At 38.9% G+C, this 15,941-nt stretch overlaps 1 long non-coding RNA gene across 1 annotated transcript in view; it reads right to left on the reverse strand.

The window, feature by feature from the left end:
• The window catches only part of LOC117810653, a 35,475-nt gene extending 23,576 nt beyond the window's left edge, over window positions 1–11,899 (reverse strand). The window contains exon 1 of the long non-coding RNA XR_004630815.1: window positions 11,562–11,899. This is a non-coding gene — a long non-coding RNA (uncharacterized LOC117810653). The remainder of the gene's footprint in view (window positions 1–11,561) is intronic.
• Between the last annotated feature and the right edge of the window lie 4,042 nt (window positions 11,900–15,941).

Consider the following 15,941-nt stretch of genomic DNA (forward strand, 5'->3'; position numbering starts at 1 on the left):
ATACTGCCATACGTGCCATGGATGGGTTATAGTCTTAAGTAATAAATACACTAATCAAGATACTGTAACAAGTGCAATAGCACAGTGGGAAAGATATAAGTATTGCACTAATATTATCAAATACATATGTGAAAAACTGTATTATATTTTAAACTGTGAAAGACATAAGATTAACCACATAGCTTGTAATGTCCTTGAGGGCAGAGCTGGGGGATTATTTCATTTGATAATAATAATCATGATATCATTTTTCTCAATATAAATATAAGAAATGTTCGATGAAAATGTGATATATTTAAACCAGGAATTACAGCCCCCAAACACTGGAAAGGGCGCTAATGTGCCTTATATGCTGGTTGCCACGAAACATTAAAGAAAAAATAGAATCACAAACCAAAATAACACAGCACATAAATAGCACATCTCGATTACCTCATCAACTTTCAGTGACTGCTGATACATTCACACAAGATTAAACTAATACTAGGTTCAAATTTCTGTTTTCTATTCAGTTTTCTTTGGATGTAGCTATTTGCCATGATAGCATCGTCCAGCTTATTCATCTTAAAGATCAACAAACCAAGGCCATAGAGAATCATTAATTGCTTGTATTTATCTGCTATCTCCCACCAGATCTCTTAAATAGTTAAAGTGGACGAATCATTTAATTTACATTATTTAGTCATTAGTTATTGTTTAGATAATTAATTGGCAATTTAAGTTGGAGAAAATATTACCACTGTCGTCAGTGATAATGTGTGGTCTAAGACCAAATACTGCATTCCTCTTGATGCAGATTTGTTAACCTATCAGATAAAATCATTATCATAAATTTACTTATTCACTCATTACTTCAAAGAAAGTTTCTCACAGAGCACCATGTGTCAAGCCAGTAAAAGTGATAATCAGTCCTTCAGAAGTTCTGCAAAGGTATTTTAGAGGCTATTCCTCTCCATGATTAATGCCAGAGTAATATGTGCACTGCATTAGTGCTCTCTAAATCAAGAGTTGTGCTGCATGTTTTCCAACCATGACTCACAGAGCACAGGAGCCTCAATTAAACCCACTAAGCCTGCAACAAGTTTGGGTAAATAAGTTCATGACCTTCTGTGCTTTTCTGCACATCAAAACATTCAACTTTTCCACAGAGAACTTGAGATTATACACTGAAATCACTCCATCACTCAGATTATACAATGATCGATGCACACTGTGCCCCCCCCAAAAAATAATATCTCACAGCAAAACTCCAGAGACCCTTCTCTCCAGATAGTCAAAGTCGTATTCTATGTTGTGCAAATTATATTACTTAAAGGCCTGTCAGTGTATGAAAGTATGTCCTATAAAAAACTCGAACAGACTGGATTCCTTTCCTTCTTTTTTTTTATAATTTTGAAGAGAGGCAAGAAATGTGGGGTGTAGAGAGCGGAGGAAGACATGCTGCAAATGATTGAGGCCAGAAGTCGAGCCTGCAACTGCTACGACAAGGATTACAGCCTCTTTATGTGGGGCATGCGATTTAACCGCTGCTCCCTAGATTCCTTTTTTGTCACCTCAGCAAACAAGCCAGTGGGCACATACCATTGTCTCGCGTCATTATTTAAAAAAAATGATGAATGGTTTTTGTAAACTCATTTAAAATGTCAAAGGAAATTATGATTTTCTATAATTTACATAACTGTATAATTCATTAATATGCAATATGTTAAATTAAGACAATTGGTGTTCCTTCAAAACAATTTGAATAGCTCTATGTATTAGAAAATAAAGTGAAAGGGAAAAATGCTCATGGGTTAAAAAAAACAACTAAATATGTCTGTTATTTCATTGTAAATATAATCAAATCTGACATTCCCCAATAAATGTCACTTGCAGCAGGAAGACAGTGGTTTGTCACAGAGCCTCAGTGAACCCTGCCCCTGCTGCAAAGGGCCAATTACACTGCCAAAAGTTCAGTTGGCCTTGACTGTCATGCTTGATTTTCAGTGTCAGATTCTTCAACAAACAACGGCCTGTGACCATAAAAGTAACATGGTCAGCTGCTGTAACTGGTTTGTGGTGCCATGAGTGTTCCTGTTGAAAATCCAGCACAGGAAAATAATGTGAAATACATCAGTATACTCCTCTGCAGTGTGGAAATGTGTTTCTTAAAAATGTAGATCATTTTTCTAAGATTATCGAGAGAACAGAATCATCAAATATTGCAAAAAAAAAGAGCAATTATATATAAAAGAAACTTCATACCTATCAACTATTATCTCTAATTATATAACTTTCAAACAGGGTTTGTCTTGATAGATAAAAAGAAAAGACTCCCAAAATATATTTCTTATAATTCTGGAATTTAACTACTTTAATCTAGATTTTAATTTAGAGTAATTTATTTATTTATTTATTTTTTACTGTTTGCTTAAGTTGGTTCTGGTTCCTTCTTGCTTGAGTTTGGTTCTGGTTCTGTTTGCTTGAGTTTGGTTCTGATTCTGTTTGCTTAAGTTTGGTTCTGGTTCCTTCTTGCTTGAGTTTGGTTCTGGTTCTGTTTGCTTGAGTTTGGTTCTGATTCTGTTTGCTTGAGTTTGGTTCTGGTTCGGTTTGCTTGAGTTTAGTCCGGGTTCTGTTTGCTTGAGTTTGGTTCTGATTCTGTTTGCTTAAGTTTGGTTCTGGTTCTGTTTGCATGAGTTTGGTTCTGGTTCCTTCTTGCTTGGTTTGGTTCTGTTTCTGTTTGCTTGAGTTTGGTTCTGGTTCTGTTTGCTTAAGTTTGGTTCTGGTTCTGTTTGCATGAGTTTGGTTCTGGTTCCTTCTTGCTTGAGTTTAGTTCTGTTTCTGTTTGCTTGAGTTTGGTTCTGGTTCTGTTTGCTTGAGTTTGGTTCTGGTTCTGTTTGCTTGAGTTTGGTTCTGGTTCTGTTTGCTTGAGTTTGGTTCTGGTTCCGTTCTGTGGATATGTTTGCAGTTTTTGTTAAATTGTGCAATAAAATAGTTAATTAAAATACTAAGCAAAAGTAAGAATGGTTTTGTAACAGAATAAATGCACAAAACTAGGCAATTATAAGGCTTCTCATAAAAACAGTGTACATAAAAGTGTTTTCAACACACAAACCATTAGTTTTTGCTAATTTAAGGTAAAATATACGGCTACAAAAGATCCTAAATTAAGAGCCGTTGGGGAGTCGAAGGAGCCGGCTCTTCTTTGGGACCAGAGTCGAGAGAGCCGGCTCTCTGAAAAGAGCCGAACTTCCCATGACTGCTAACTCTAACCCTAACCCAAGCCCTAATCACAACGCTAACCCTAACCCTAATCTGAACCCTAACCCCAATCATAACGCTAACATTAACCCTAATCAAAACCCTAACCCTAACCTTAATCATAACCCTAACCTTAATCCTAACGCAAATCGTAATCATAACCATAACCTTAATCATAACCCAGAGGTCCCCGACCCCAACTCCTAACCCTAATCATAACCCTAACCGTAATCACAACGCTAACCCTAAGGTCCCTAACCCCAACTCCTAACCCTAGCCCTAATCACAACGCTAACCCTAACACTTGTTTTATTTCCAAGTATTTTATTTATTGTATATATTTGATATATATTTTATTTATTTTTTTATTTCATTGCTGTTGTTTTCTGCCTCTGCTCTTTTGTGCAGCAATTTGGGCTGCATGTTTATATGTATGAAAGGTTCTATTAACATAAAGTTGAGTTGAGTCTTTTAACAAGAAAAAAAATTAAAATTTTAATTATTTCGTTACAAACTTTTTTAACTACATGAAACCAACGTAAATCCAAAAAGTATAATTAAAGAAAACAGGATGGTGGAAATGACAATAGTGAAGTTTTATCCTGCTTTCAAAGGAAATTACACAAAATTTAGGAATCATAATCCAGTTTCTGAGAAAAACAGAACTCGACCACCCCTACACGCAGAGCATCATACTGATGGCCAAACATGAAACGCTACCATTTCAGGTGAACCAGAACTGTGTAAGGCTGTCAAAACACACCTCTGCATCCAGAACCTGACAGTGATTATGTAGGTCAACACCCTCTGACAGGCGCTGTATGCTTACAGCCTGTGGCTGCACATAGCAGAGGATTCTCATGCACAGAGAGACAGCTTCACATGCACACCTCAAACCTTAAAAGCTTAACACCTTCTGGACACAGGCAATGCTTGTGAGCATCCTAGTTCTCTGAGGCAACTGAGTTGACTCTTGGAAGAGGATGGTGCAGTGACAACAAACAGCTTATTATATTTCACTGAAGTAAGATAGAGTGAGGAGGTTAGCATCAAGGAAGTTACCAAGATTGAAAAAAAACTGCAAGACACTTCAGTTGTACTCAGAAATCAGCAAAAAAAAAAATCAACAAAACGGGTTTGGATCAAAACTCAGACAATACATAAACCCATGTTCCAGATGATCAGTACAAAGTATGTAGAGCATGATGAGCAATAACACAGACAGATTTCTGCACTGACCATCTGTCATATACATCCTTTACATGGGAAGGTTCATAAATGTAAGAAGAATTATTTAGCATGAGAAAGCACCTGAATGCACTGGCCATAAGGCAGGAGTCCCTAATTACTGCCTGGTGGGGCCTTGCTTATCATCAGCAGCAATTTTTGTGTGGCAAATATTCCCACAACAGCCTTTGATGTAATTACTTTCCAAACAGCTCCCCTCCAGCCAATATCCTGTTCAAAATTCATGGCTTGCCTTGTTTGCCACGTCACTAGAACACACACGTTTTACACATGCTGCCCTGTAGAGAACAGAGATGCTGTGGCTCAGCCGACAACAGGAAGAGAAACCAAACCGCAGTCACCACCAGGACTCAGTTAAAGCTGGGGTTGCTAGTCAGATTTAGATACACTTTTTGTTATACTGGTTAAAATTATCTTTATGTCCTGATGGCAATCAATACATAATGTGTTCTTAAAAAAGAGTGAAAAAGAGCTGCTATCTACAGCCTGAGTAAACCTGGGAAAACGCCAACCAATCCGTGTTTTTGGGTCCCCAAATTTTAAACCAATCAAATCCTGTCCTGCCGTTCTGCCCGCCTCCTGCGCGTACATTTCCCCGGCGTGCACTCCCCGTCCCCGTCCCCTGCTTCTGCTTCCCCTGACTCTACTGACTGCCCCTCTCGCTCGACCTCGGGCCTGTCCCCTCTGACCTGATGAGGTACTTTGCTCAGGACTGTAGTCCGGATCAGAGTCTAAAAAGCTCTCACCACGGGGGCTCTGACAAGCAGAAGAATGAATGACATTTAGTAAGTCCTACAGAAAATGTATATGTATTGTAGCGTCCGAGCCGATCCGTGAACACGTTGAGTTTTACTAACCGGTCACTGTCAGCCGTGATCACGCCGACCCAACAAAGCAACAATCAAAGTTTGAATGAATGAAGAACTTCTCCTCTTGTCTCTCCTCTCTCCCGCTCACAGTCTCTACACCTCTCCTGATGCCTTCACTGACAACAACAACACTGTAGGAATTAAGAACATCTACACTGAACACATTTAACAAACAGTAGAGCTGTTACAGTATTATATATGTGTTGTAAGTTTTCTCCTGATATCATGTCACCATGACAACTGGATAATGCTAGAATGACAGTTGTGAGTACTAACAGCAGCCATGTTTGTTTGCGTTTTTAACTTTCACTATGATATTGTTTTGGTGAGGACCGGTTTTGCATCCGTCATGATCATATGGTCGCAAATCAGAGGCGCTCGTGCATGTGAGCGGGGGGGCGTTGTTTTGGAGGAGCTCCGAGGGAGGAGGGGAGGGGTTAGACGGGGTCATGAGGAAATGCTACATTCAAATTCATGCTAGTTTTCCGAGACTACCATCCCCAGCTTTTACAGGTCAAGTACCAACAAATGAAAGCACACTAGAAAACAATATTTTTGGCATGAGGGGAAGGAAGCTAATGTACACATGTCCCTTTGAAAAGTGGAAGCAATTCCAACAACCTGCAATGGAGCTTCATTACCAAAACAGGGCAAAGAGAAAACAGGACAACAACCTACAACCAAACTGTGCAACAGGTGCCTTGATCAATGACACTTTGGCATGCAACTGCAGGAGCTTGGATCAAACCACCAACCTTTCAATTGAGACAGGAATGGCTGTGCTACTGTGCGACAGCTGCCCCAAACAGTGTCTTACTGCGCTGGAAATAAGTTTGGCAGTAATTGAAGCTCAACATGTAAAATGTAATAACACACTCCCTAAAAATCATCTGGAGAAAGAAGATAAAGATGAGATGCCCACTGATTTAGATTTTACGTTCACTCAGTTTGAGGTACATGAGGTATGCGAAGCTCTAAAAAAGCTAAATACCAAAAAATCAGCTGGCCCTGATGGTATTCAGCATTACTTCCTTAAAAATCGCTGAGCCACTAACTTTCATTTTTAATTTGTCTGTGCAATATGGTCAAGTGCCTGAGGTCTGGAAGGCAGCTTATGTTACACCAATATTAAAAGGTGGAGATCCCTCAAGCCCAAATAACTATAGACCAATATCAAAACTCTCAGTGCTAGCTAAGGTACTGAAAGGGCTAGTAGGAAACCAGTTAAAAGTCTTTTTATCTCAACATGGTATTCTTAATGACCTGCAGTCAGGTTTCAGAAAAAAACACAGTACAGTCACTGCCACAATGAAGGTCTTAAATGATATTAAAAATGCCACTGATTCTAAAGAACACTGTGTTGCCCTTTTCTTGGATCTATCTAAGGCATTTGACACAGTGGATCACTCCATTCTGTTACAGAGATTATTTAACATTGGGTTCGCTCTGAAAACTGTTCAGTGGTTTAAAAGCTACCTGAGCAGTAGGAAGCAATGTGTCAGGGTTGATGGCTTAGCTTCTGACTATATGAATGTAACAAATGGTGTCCCGCAAGGGTCCATATTGGGTCCTATCTTATTCGTCATCTATATCAATAATTTATGTAAAAATGTAATGGATGCAAAGTTTCATTTTTATGCGGATGACTATGTTTTGTACTCTTCAGCGTCGTCCTTATCAAGTGCAATTAGCAAACTGCAAGCTGCATTAAACACAGTACAAATGAATCTTTGTAAACTAAGGCTGGTTTTAAATGCTGACAAGACTAAGGTGATGTATTTCTCCAAGTCCAAGAGGATGGAGAAAAATGACTAAGATTTTCACCTCCACAAATGAGGAAATCGAATGTGTCCCAACATTTAAATACTTGGGTTTTCTCTTTGATGAAAATCTTTCTTTTAATCGTCATATTGAGAGTCTTACTAAAAAACTAAAGGGGAAGTTGGGTTTCTTTTATAGAAACAGACGCTGTTTTTCCTTTGCTGCGCGTAAAAAGCTCATTTTAGCAACCTTTGTATCTGTAATTGACTATGGTGATGTTCTTTATATGCATGCTTCCTCAGCCTCTCTGAAAATGTTGGACTCTGTGTACCATGCTGCATTTCTGGTTTAGGTTTCCGCACACATCACTGTATCTTGTATGAGAAGGTCGGCTTGTCTTCCTTATACAACAGAAGAATGGAGCATTGGTATGTCTTTCTTTATAAAGCCATACTACAGGAGCTGCCATCTTATTTATGCTCCTTATTGACTCCTAAAGTTGTCAGTGGCTGTCATCTTCGGTCCCATGGACAAATTCTTTTTGGCATTCCTCGGACTCGCTCTGTCTTTGGTAAAAGTGCTTTTAATGTCTTTGCTCCCTCTTCTTGGTTTGAGCTTCAGGGTCGCCTGAAACTGGACTGTTTAATTCGATTGGAGGATTTCAAAACTAGGATAAAGGATGATCTGATCAGCTTGTGCACATGTTTTAAAGCTTAACACTGCTAATTTATAAATCAATGTAATAGTTACTTGCCACTGTATGTTTTGTCCTGTTCTATTTGTGAAACTTTTTATGCTGCTGTCTTGGCCAGGACTCCCTTGAAAAAGAGACTTTGTATCTCAATGGGACTATTCCTGGTAAAATAAAGGTTAAATAAAAAATAAAAAAAACACTCTTAAGGCGGGTTTTACTTCTGCGACGACCCACGCAGTAGTGGCAATACTCCCCCAAAACACTTAGGGCAGCATAGTCTCTGATAGTTGCGCCATCTCTTTCCGGCCCCGTTACGTTTTCTGTTTACTTTTTCACTCAATCAATGATTCATAACGTATTTTGTTGATTCACATCTGATACATGTTACTGTTTATCATACAGCAATGACTACTGGGAAGAATAGAGAGGATACGGAGGAGGAGATGAAATACAAGGCCAATGTCTGGGATCCCGGAAGTGCTGTAAATGCGGGAAATACAATGCTGCCGAGCTGACAAATCACAGGGCTTGTGGTCTGCGTCGGTTCGATGCACAGTTACATTTTGGAGGAGGTGCGTGTAGGTATGGGAGCTACGCAGACCTGTGGCGTAGGCTACACCGTTGAATCAACGCAGAAGTATAAATCCGGCTTTACATGTCAGCATTGTCAGGTTTACAAATAAGTATGCATGTTATTCATTTATAGTCATTTTAGATAGGAAACTTCTTCTATGGCTCTTTTCTGTACTCGTTTTGTTTCCACCTATGCAGTGCCTTACTAATAGTGAAACTTGCCTTTGAAAAATACAGCCACTGTTTCAGAAAAATTAAAAATAAGAAACAAGCAGGTCTCGGTGTAGTTAAAAATAAGACTATTTTGGTTGCCTTTCATCATATTTATGACTTTCCAACTTTACTGGTGATTAAAGTTTTCAGCTAGGCTATTTATCTTGAGAAAAGTGTTCAATCCAAATTGCCTCCAACTTCTAAACAACCAAAATGATCATTTTGAACAGCCAGACATAATTTGGCGTAATAGAATACATTACACAAATGAAATAGTCAGGGTTTGTTTCATTTATAGAAGATTATTATGTGCTTCTTGATATTTGCAGTCAAACAGGATGAAATAAAGATTACAAACTGGAGGTTTTCAAATGAACGTGACCTTTTAGCTTGATATTTGTCAATGCTTTCAAAGATGCATCACCATTTTCATAACGACTTGATGAAATCCGCTTCAAAGGACCCTTACATATTTGGGGTGGGGTGGAAAGGGGGAATGCATTTCTGCTCATGTAACTTGACAAATTGTGCTTCAAGGTTTCTATTTATATCTTTCTCATCTCACAGGGAGGGCAGAATCTTCCCAATTCCCTCGCCGTTTGCCAGAGGCTTAGTGTGACATATTGCTAATCTGGTCATTATGCAATTTATCAGTCGTCTCTCTTTTACAGCCGTGCATGGATATTATGCAGGTTTCTTATGAGCCTAACTGCAATAACACTGCAAGGAGCTAATGAGCAGTCACAACCACTGTGGTAATACATCTCAAGTCACTTCAGGGTATTCTTGTTGCAACAACTTGTTAGTCTAAGTCATTCCATTAAACCAACCAAATTATTTTTTTGCTAATGATGCAGAGAGCCTCTCAGGCTGTAACCAATGGGTTGTGACCAAAACAAGAGGGGAAGAAGTCATCAACAGTCCACTGTTTGACAGAAAATACATCAGTAAAGGGAAGTTACTGACAGACAGAGGGCCTCACGAAACTGGTACCCTGGATAGAAACCAGGGATCAGGCTTCTCAGCAAGGATTCATTATGGCCTCTGGCTCCTCTCAACACATGAAGTATGGCCACAGCTACGAGAGGAAGGTGTTTTTGCTATGTGAGTGTGGCTTGATATGGATGACAGATTGAAAGTGGCCTGAAGCAAACATCGTCCTGAGCTTCTCCATGGTCATCCTTTTCAGCAGTGGCTGCGTTTTTGCGCCATCAGCTAATTAAGGGTGGCCCATCATTAAATACACGTAAATCAGATCTTAATGTGACTTGGGAGGCTCGGCTGAGACACTGGGCGGGAAGAATGTGGTCCTCTGATTTAATGGGCCCTGAGCTGAAGGGGATATAAGTCTTGATAATGATGGCCAAGTACAGTGTATTGATCACCACTCCCTCTGGTGTCTATGTGGGTTAAAGCAGCTAGGACAGAAATTGAACTGGGATTTCTCAGCTGTGTAGAGCAAGCTTACACCTAGGCAAGGTGGTCAAAATAATATGACTAATGTGTTTGTGCGAGACCACTTTTTTTCACTTTGTCATCTCTAAAATATGCCCACTCATTTGTCCCTCTGGCCACAACTGTAACAAAAAACACACAGGGCTTTTAGTAACAGATTGTTGTGATGCAAAAAGTGCGTTCTTTCCTCTGGGAGAAGAGACTAACTTTGGCTCACATGCAGAAGACAGCTGTGCACAAACACGAGTGCACAAAGGATTGCGTTCATTAAAAGAAAGTCTTATGATTTGTGACTCTTAAATTGTCAAAGGATAAACAGTCACCCTCAGAGAACACAAAGTAAGAAATAATGGTAAACTCATCAATGTGCAGTCCAAATCTGCTCTACGCATAATTCCCTTTCCTGTCACCACTCTTTCATGAGAGTGCTAAATGCTGGCAGTGGCTGCGCTGGGAAATTAGACAGAGACAGTTAGGGCTTTCTCTAATTACAAGACAACAGCGGCAAAAGTTTGACAGTCAGTAGTTTGGCATTTTACATTTGCATCATTACTGTAATGAAACATTAAATATTTATCAAATACAATTCAGGGGGGAATCATTTTACCCAGTGTCATTAAGATCTGGTTAATTATCATGGCCCATTGAGTCCAGTACCTCCCGCAATGTGCTCCTTCCCTCTGTCCATTTTCCACCATGTAATTATCAACACACTGTCAAGGCACCATTGTAGTGTTTGCGCTTGGAATCATGTTTCTAATCACCTCAAGATGTTGATTTGGCATACACTGTTAATATAGGACTCCTTATTAGTTTGCCTGGTATTAAATTAAACATATGGAGACACTGAGGAGTACCAATACCTTTTCCTGTAGATACCAACTTTTACAGCTTTCTTTCTTAATTTTCTTCAAACAGTTCTTCTGGTAGAAGTAGTGATAATGTCCCAACTTGGTGTAATGATACACAGTCTAAGGTCTGTAAAGCATCTTTCAAAGAATCATTTCCCAACATCCATCACAATTGTATGATTCTCTTGAAGCAAGACATAACTTTTAAAACATCCCTCAAATTATTACCCTCAGAAACATCCAATAAAAACAACTATCTACACCTGAGACAGATCACAATCCTACTTCCAACAGTCATTTCCTGGGATGGCCTACAATAAATGGGCAGATAGATATAGAATTACTCCTCTAAAGGACTGATTATAGAATAGATTGCACAAAGCCCCGTACCTTAACATAAATACACCTGAAAATTACATTTCAAAATATTTCAAAATACTATTTTATATATTTATATTATTTTTGTAAATATTTTTTTAAATTTAGAAGTTGTGCATGTGGCCCTAAGTCCTGCTGAACCAACACATCTAGTATTAGACAGTAGTATTTCCCATAGACTGTATAAATATATATTTATTTATATATATGTAATATTTTCACACAAATGTTTGCACATGTCATTATACACATAGCAATAGTAGACTGCAGTGTACTCACCAGCGCAAGTTTGTCATGAAGGAAATGGATATCATGTCCTCAATGAAACAAACAGCTGTAAACACTTTCCCCACACGACCAGAGCAAACAAGAGAGATGGTAGTCCTCATCAGCTGATGTTAGCTTAGCGAACCAGCTATTCGGCCGTCAGGTAGCTTGCATACTTATTTGACAGGATCAGCCTTACTGCGTCGTTTGACCAGGCTGCAAATAGTTCACACACGCACGGTGAAACTTCACTGCCCCATTTAATGTTATCTTCACGTAGCAAATCTGAGATGCTTCACTGAGCTACTTGACAGGTGTAATGAAATGCGCGTCTTCCATTTGAATCAGAGTCAAACAATTACAGCTGCTCACTGATTGGTTGGTTTAAACTCCAGCTCTTAAAGGGTGACTTCGTGATTTCATACAAACAATAGTGCTGAAATAATGAATAAATGATATCACTACTCCAACTGAGCATGTTTAACATCATTAAAATGCATTATGGATTCAATTTTTCTACAAGTAATGTGGAAAAAAACAACTTTGGTAGTTTTTCAACCCTTTATGCTTGATCATGTGGCTAATAAAAAAAATATCTTATCCATATGATTTGCGTTAGGCCGATAGAATAGGCCTATAAATACTCCATGGAGTTCCCTGCCCTTAAAGCCAGAGAATGTTACCATTTAAAAGACCAGACCACTGATCAGAACTTATCAGCAGATGAAAAAACTAATTTCCAGCCCAATGAAACAGCTCACTTACCTAAACTATGAGAAATTAAACTTTAAACCACAGCTCTAACTTTCCCTTTTCATTTATCAAAGCAGGCTAGACAAGTAAGATTTTGGTGGACCAAAAGTTGAATAAAATCCATTTAACCCTGAAGCCAAAGGAACCCATATAAGAAAGAAGAACACTTATGTTGTATTTCCAGGTTTATTGTTTTCTATATTATAGGCTTTTTTCACAATTATTTGTTGCTACTTTGCTGTTGCTGTTCTTCGACATGAAATCAGAAGGACTGATCTTTTTTTTTATCAGGAAACATAGACTCTAATAGCTCCCTCTAGCAATGCTCAACACACTTTAAAAGTATGGACCTGCTGGTTTTACTGAAAAGCAACATTCATCACAAGCATATGGAACACCAGAGACATCACAGACTGATGATAGAGGCGTGTTTAAGTATCTGAGGATAGAAGTTTCTTTTAATGTCAGAAGGCTCATTAAAAAGTCTTCTTTGACTTTATCACTGCATTGACTGCAAGCTCAACGTTTCTGTGTAAGTTTAGATAAATAATAAATTATTTGGCTGGATCTGTCGATGGATAAATTAAGATTCATGAACATATTTCTACATCAGAGAGTTAGAGGCTGTCATGTTTCTGAGAAACATTCCTTTAAGGTCCCCAGTGTGTCCAGTGATTACAAACAGTAGGAGGAAGGATTGAACACAGCAGTACTTTTCTCTTGCCTTATGCCTCCCTCGTCCTGCTGAGATGGAAGTGCAAGTGTTCGCATGCTGCGTTTTCACGTTACATGTTCTCTGTTGAGTGTTAATTACATGTTTTTTTGTTCATGAGTCCTTGCTTGGCTTCTCACTTTCTATGAATCCTCACAAGATAACAGCAAGCCTTTCTTCTCTACAAATTCCACAATGAATTTCCAAGATCTGCAGGTCACATGACCTTTACTCTGACCACAAAAGACATATTAGGCCATCTGCCATGGGTTTTGTGTGTGAGAGCAGTGTTATGTGAGCTCCTCCACATTTCCTGCTTATATCATTGGAAGCATTGATTGCCACATATTCTATCAAAATGAGGAAGATCAAAAGGGATTTTCTTAAGTGGTTTCGCTACCTGACATGCAGGATCCAATAAAGCCAACATGCATGACAATTAGGGGTAAACCGGTTTCTTTTTATGACTGCAGGAGAAACCACACAATACATTATCATAGTATGCTGACTGCATCATCCATAACTTCACCGTTTTAATTGTGGATGACAAGAGAAGGCTTGTGGCATTAAATCTGCAGACTAGTGGAGAGGGTTTATTTAGAGATTACTGTATGTGGGAATGATTAAAGCAAAAGCGTGCTGCTATTGAAAGTGCTACAGTTTTTCAGTAGAAAATGATGCATGTATTGTGTTGAACAGTCTCATATGAGTTTCTTTCATAACTATTATTTTTGCTCATTCTCCACTGTATATTGCATTATAATGCCAGCATGCTATGACATTGAACAGAATAGCTCAATCTTTTGGAGATTATGTGTATTTGCTTTATTGCTTGGCCTTATATAAGACGATGTATTCAAGTGTGTGGGTGGTAAACTTAGTTTAGGGTTAAAAATAGAAACAGGGGGAACAACAAGCCTGGACTCTCAGCCTATCAATCCTAAACCAAACTAATGATTCATGTTTGTTCACCCCCACAAATAAAAAAGCGTTATATTTATCAGTCGAAATAAATCTGAAAACAAAACATAAAAAAACTGCTCCTGCAAAAAATGAATCCCTTGCTGTGACCTTCAAACAACCTGCTGCGTGATTAGTTAACTTGATCTTAACCCCTGGTCCTTTACTCAAGAATCTCAACCAGTCAGGCTCAGTAAGTGTTGAACTTGTTGAAACCCTCCAGTCAGTGTTAAGTGTTATTATTTCACCCTATCAGTATTTTAATCACCAGGTGCAGACATTTCTACAAAAGTCTGAAGTTCTTTGTGAATGAGTTTTCTTTCTTCTGCACCCCAAAGCCTTCAATTCTTGTTTTATAATTCTTTACTGTCATTAGAAACATGAGCATTTCCATGCACCACGGCAGTAGGCCAATACATCAACATCTTGACATAGCACAATAAATAATAGTTAAGAGACGATGTTTAGACTTAATATATGCGTGTATGATCAATGTGTTTCATAATAAGGCCAAATGTTATTGATGTAGTCCTAAAATGTATGCATTCCACAAGACACGGTCACACTTTGTATGAATGAAAAATAAATGCCGTTGAAAGAATAATACCTTCCCAGCATTCCATCATGGGATATAAATTATTAGGATGTTTGATTTATAGAGAACTTGTTCTTGTTCTACGTGTTCTGATCTTCTGTGAATCCCTCACTGTTTAATTTGTTTCTATTTAGGGATGTCTCTCCTGTTCTAAGTTGAATTCACTCAGTAACCATCATTTATTGCTCTGTCTCTGCACAATCTGTGCTTTCAGGCGCCTTTGTAGTGTGACACTTTGACCCAGTTCGGGCTGGTATGCCAAAGAAGTCAGCGTGTTTGTACTGAAGGTTTGTGGTTTCAGAAGAAACCAGGCATAGACCCCATTTGCTTTAACATCATCCAACCAGCACTAGAAAGCAAGGGCCTAAACATCAGAAAGTAAGTTACAAACATAGACTGTATAAAATATGGACGTAGTATCCGTGACGTCACCCATCTGTTCCTGAGTGCTGATTCGATGCCAATCGGCGGCGGCAGCCATATTGGAAATGCAGAACTCACCAGGCAGAGTGTGACGTAAAGAGCGGAGCTTGAGCCTCTTAGCCAACTGCTATGTATGTGTTCCCGACCGGGAGTCAAGTCAGTCATGTCCTTATTTGGGCAAAAACTCGTAATCTTAATATCTTCTGAACCATCACGTTAGAAAAAAATTCTGCCCCCGTACAGTGTGTGCCGATAGAGAGATTAGCTACGTAGAGCCAAGCCGTTTTTTGAACCAGGCTGTAAACATGTTTATTAATGCTGCAAATATCGTCTTTTTTGAATTGGTGTCTATGTGTTTCTGCAGCCAGCCTCAAGAGGATTCTCGATGAATTGCAGTTTATAACACTTCCGCATGGACTTCATAGTTTGAGACTGGAGGTTGCCGCTTGGTTACAACTGTCACTTCAGAGCAGAGCTAAGTCTATGGCCCCTCATGGTTCCTTTAAGATGTGTCACATCCTGCAAGGAGGTGGGGCTTACAGTGGGAGTGAGATTGCATGTGTCACACAACATTTGCAGATCATAATAAGTGGTTTGTAACAGGAACAATGGCCGTATTTTATAACTCACACTGGAGCATGATTCACACTCCTAAATAAAGCTTTTTTGATTGCTAGAACTAAAATAAAAAAAGACACTCCTGAGAAATACAGAGATGCTTAGTTATTTCAAAATCTGGATCAACTAGGGTCTACTAAATAACAGACATCCTAAAATATGAGCAGATTGTTGACTGACCTGAACGTTAATTGCTGCGTTTATAACTGCTGCTACAAAGAGGCTGCTATGAACAGAAACTGGTTTAATGAAAGGTGCATAGAGGTACATTAAGTTAGAAATGCCTTTACAACCCTCAGAGCACACCCCAATTATCTCCCAGCTTTTACCT

The sequence above is a fragment of the Notolabrus celidotus genome, chromosome 3, assembly GCF_009762535.1.
Source record: "Notolabrus celidotus isolate fNotCel1 chromosome 3, fNotCel1.pri, whole genome shotgun sequence".
Lineage (NCBI taxonomy): Eukaryota > Metazoa > Chordata > Actinopteri > Labriformes > Labridae > Notolabrus > Notolabrus celidotus.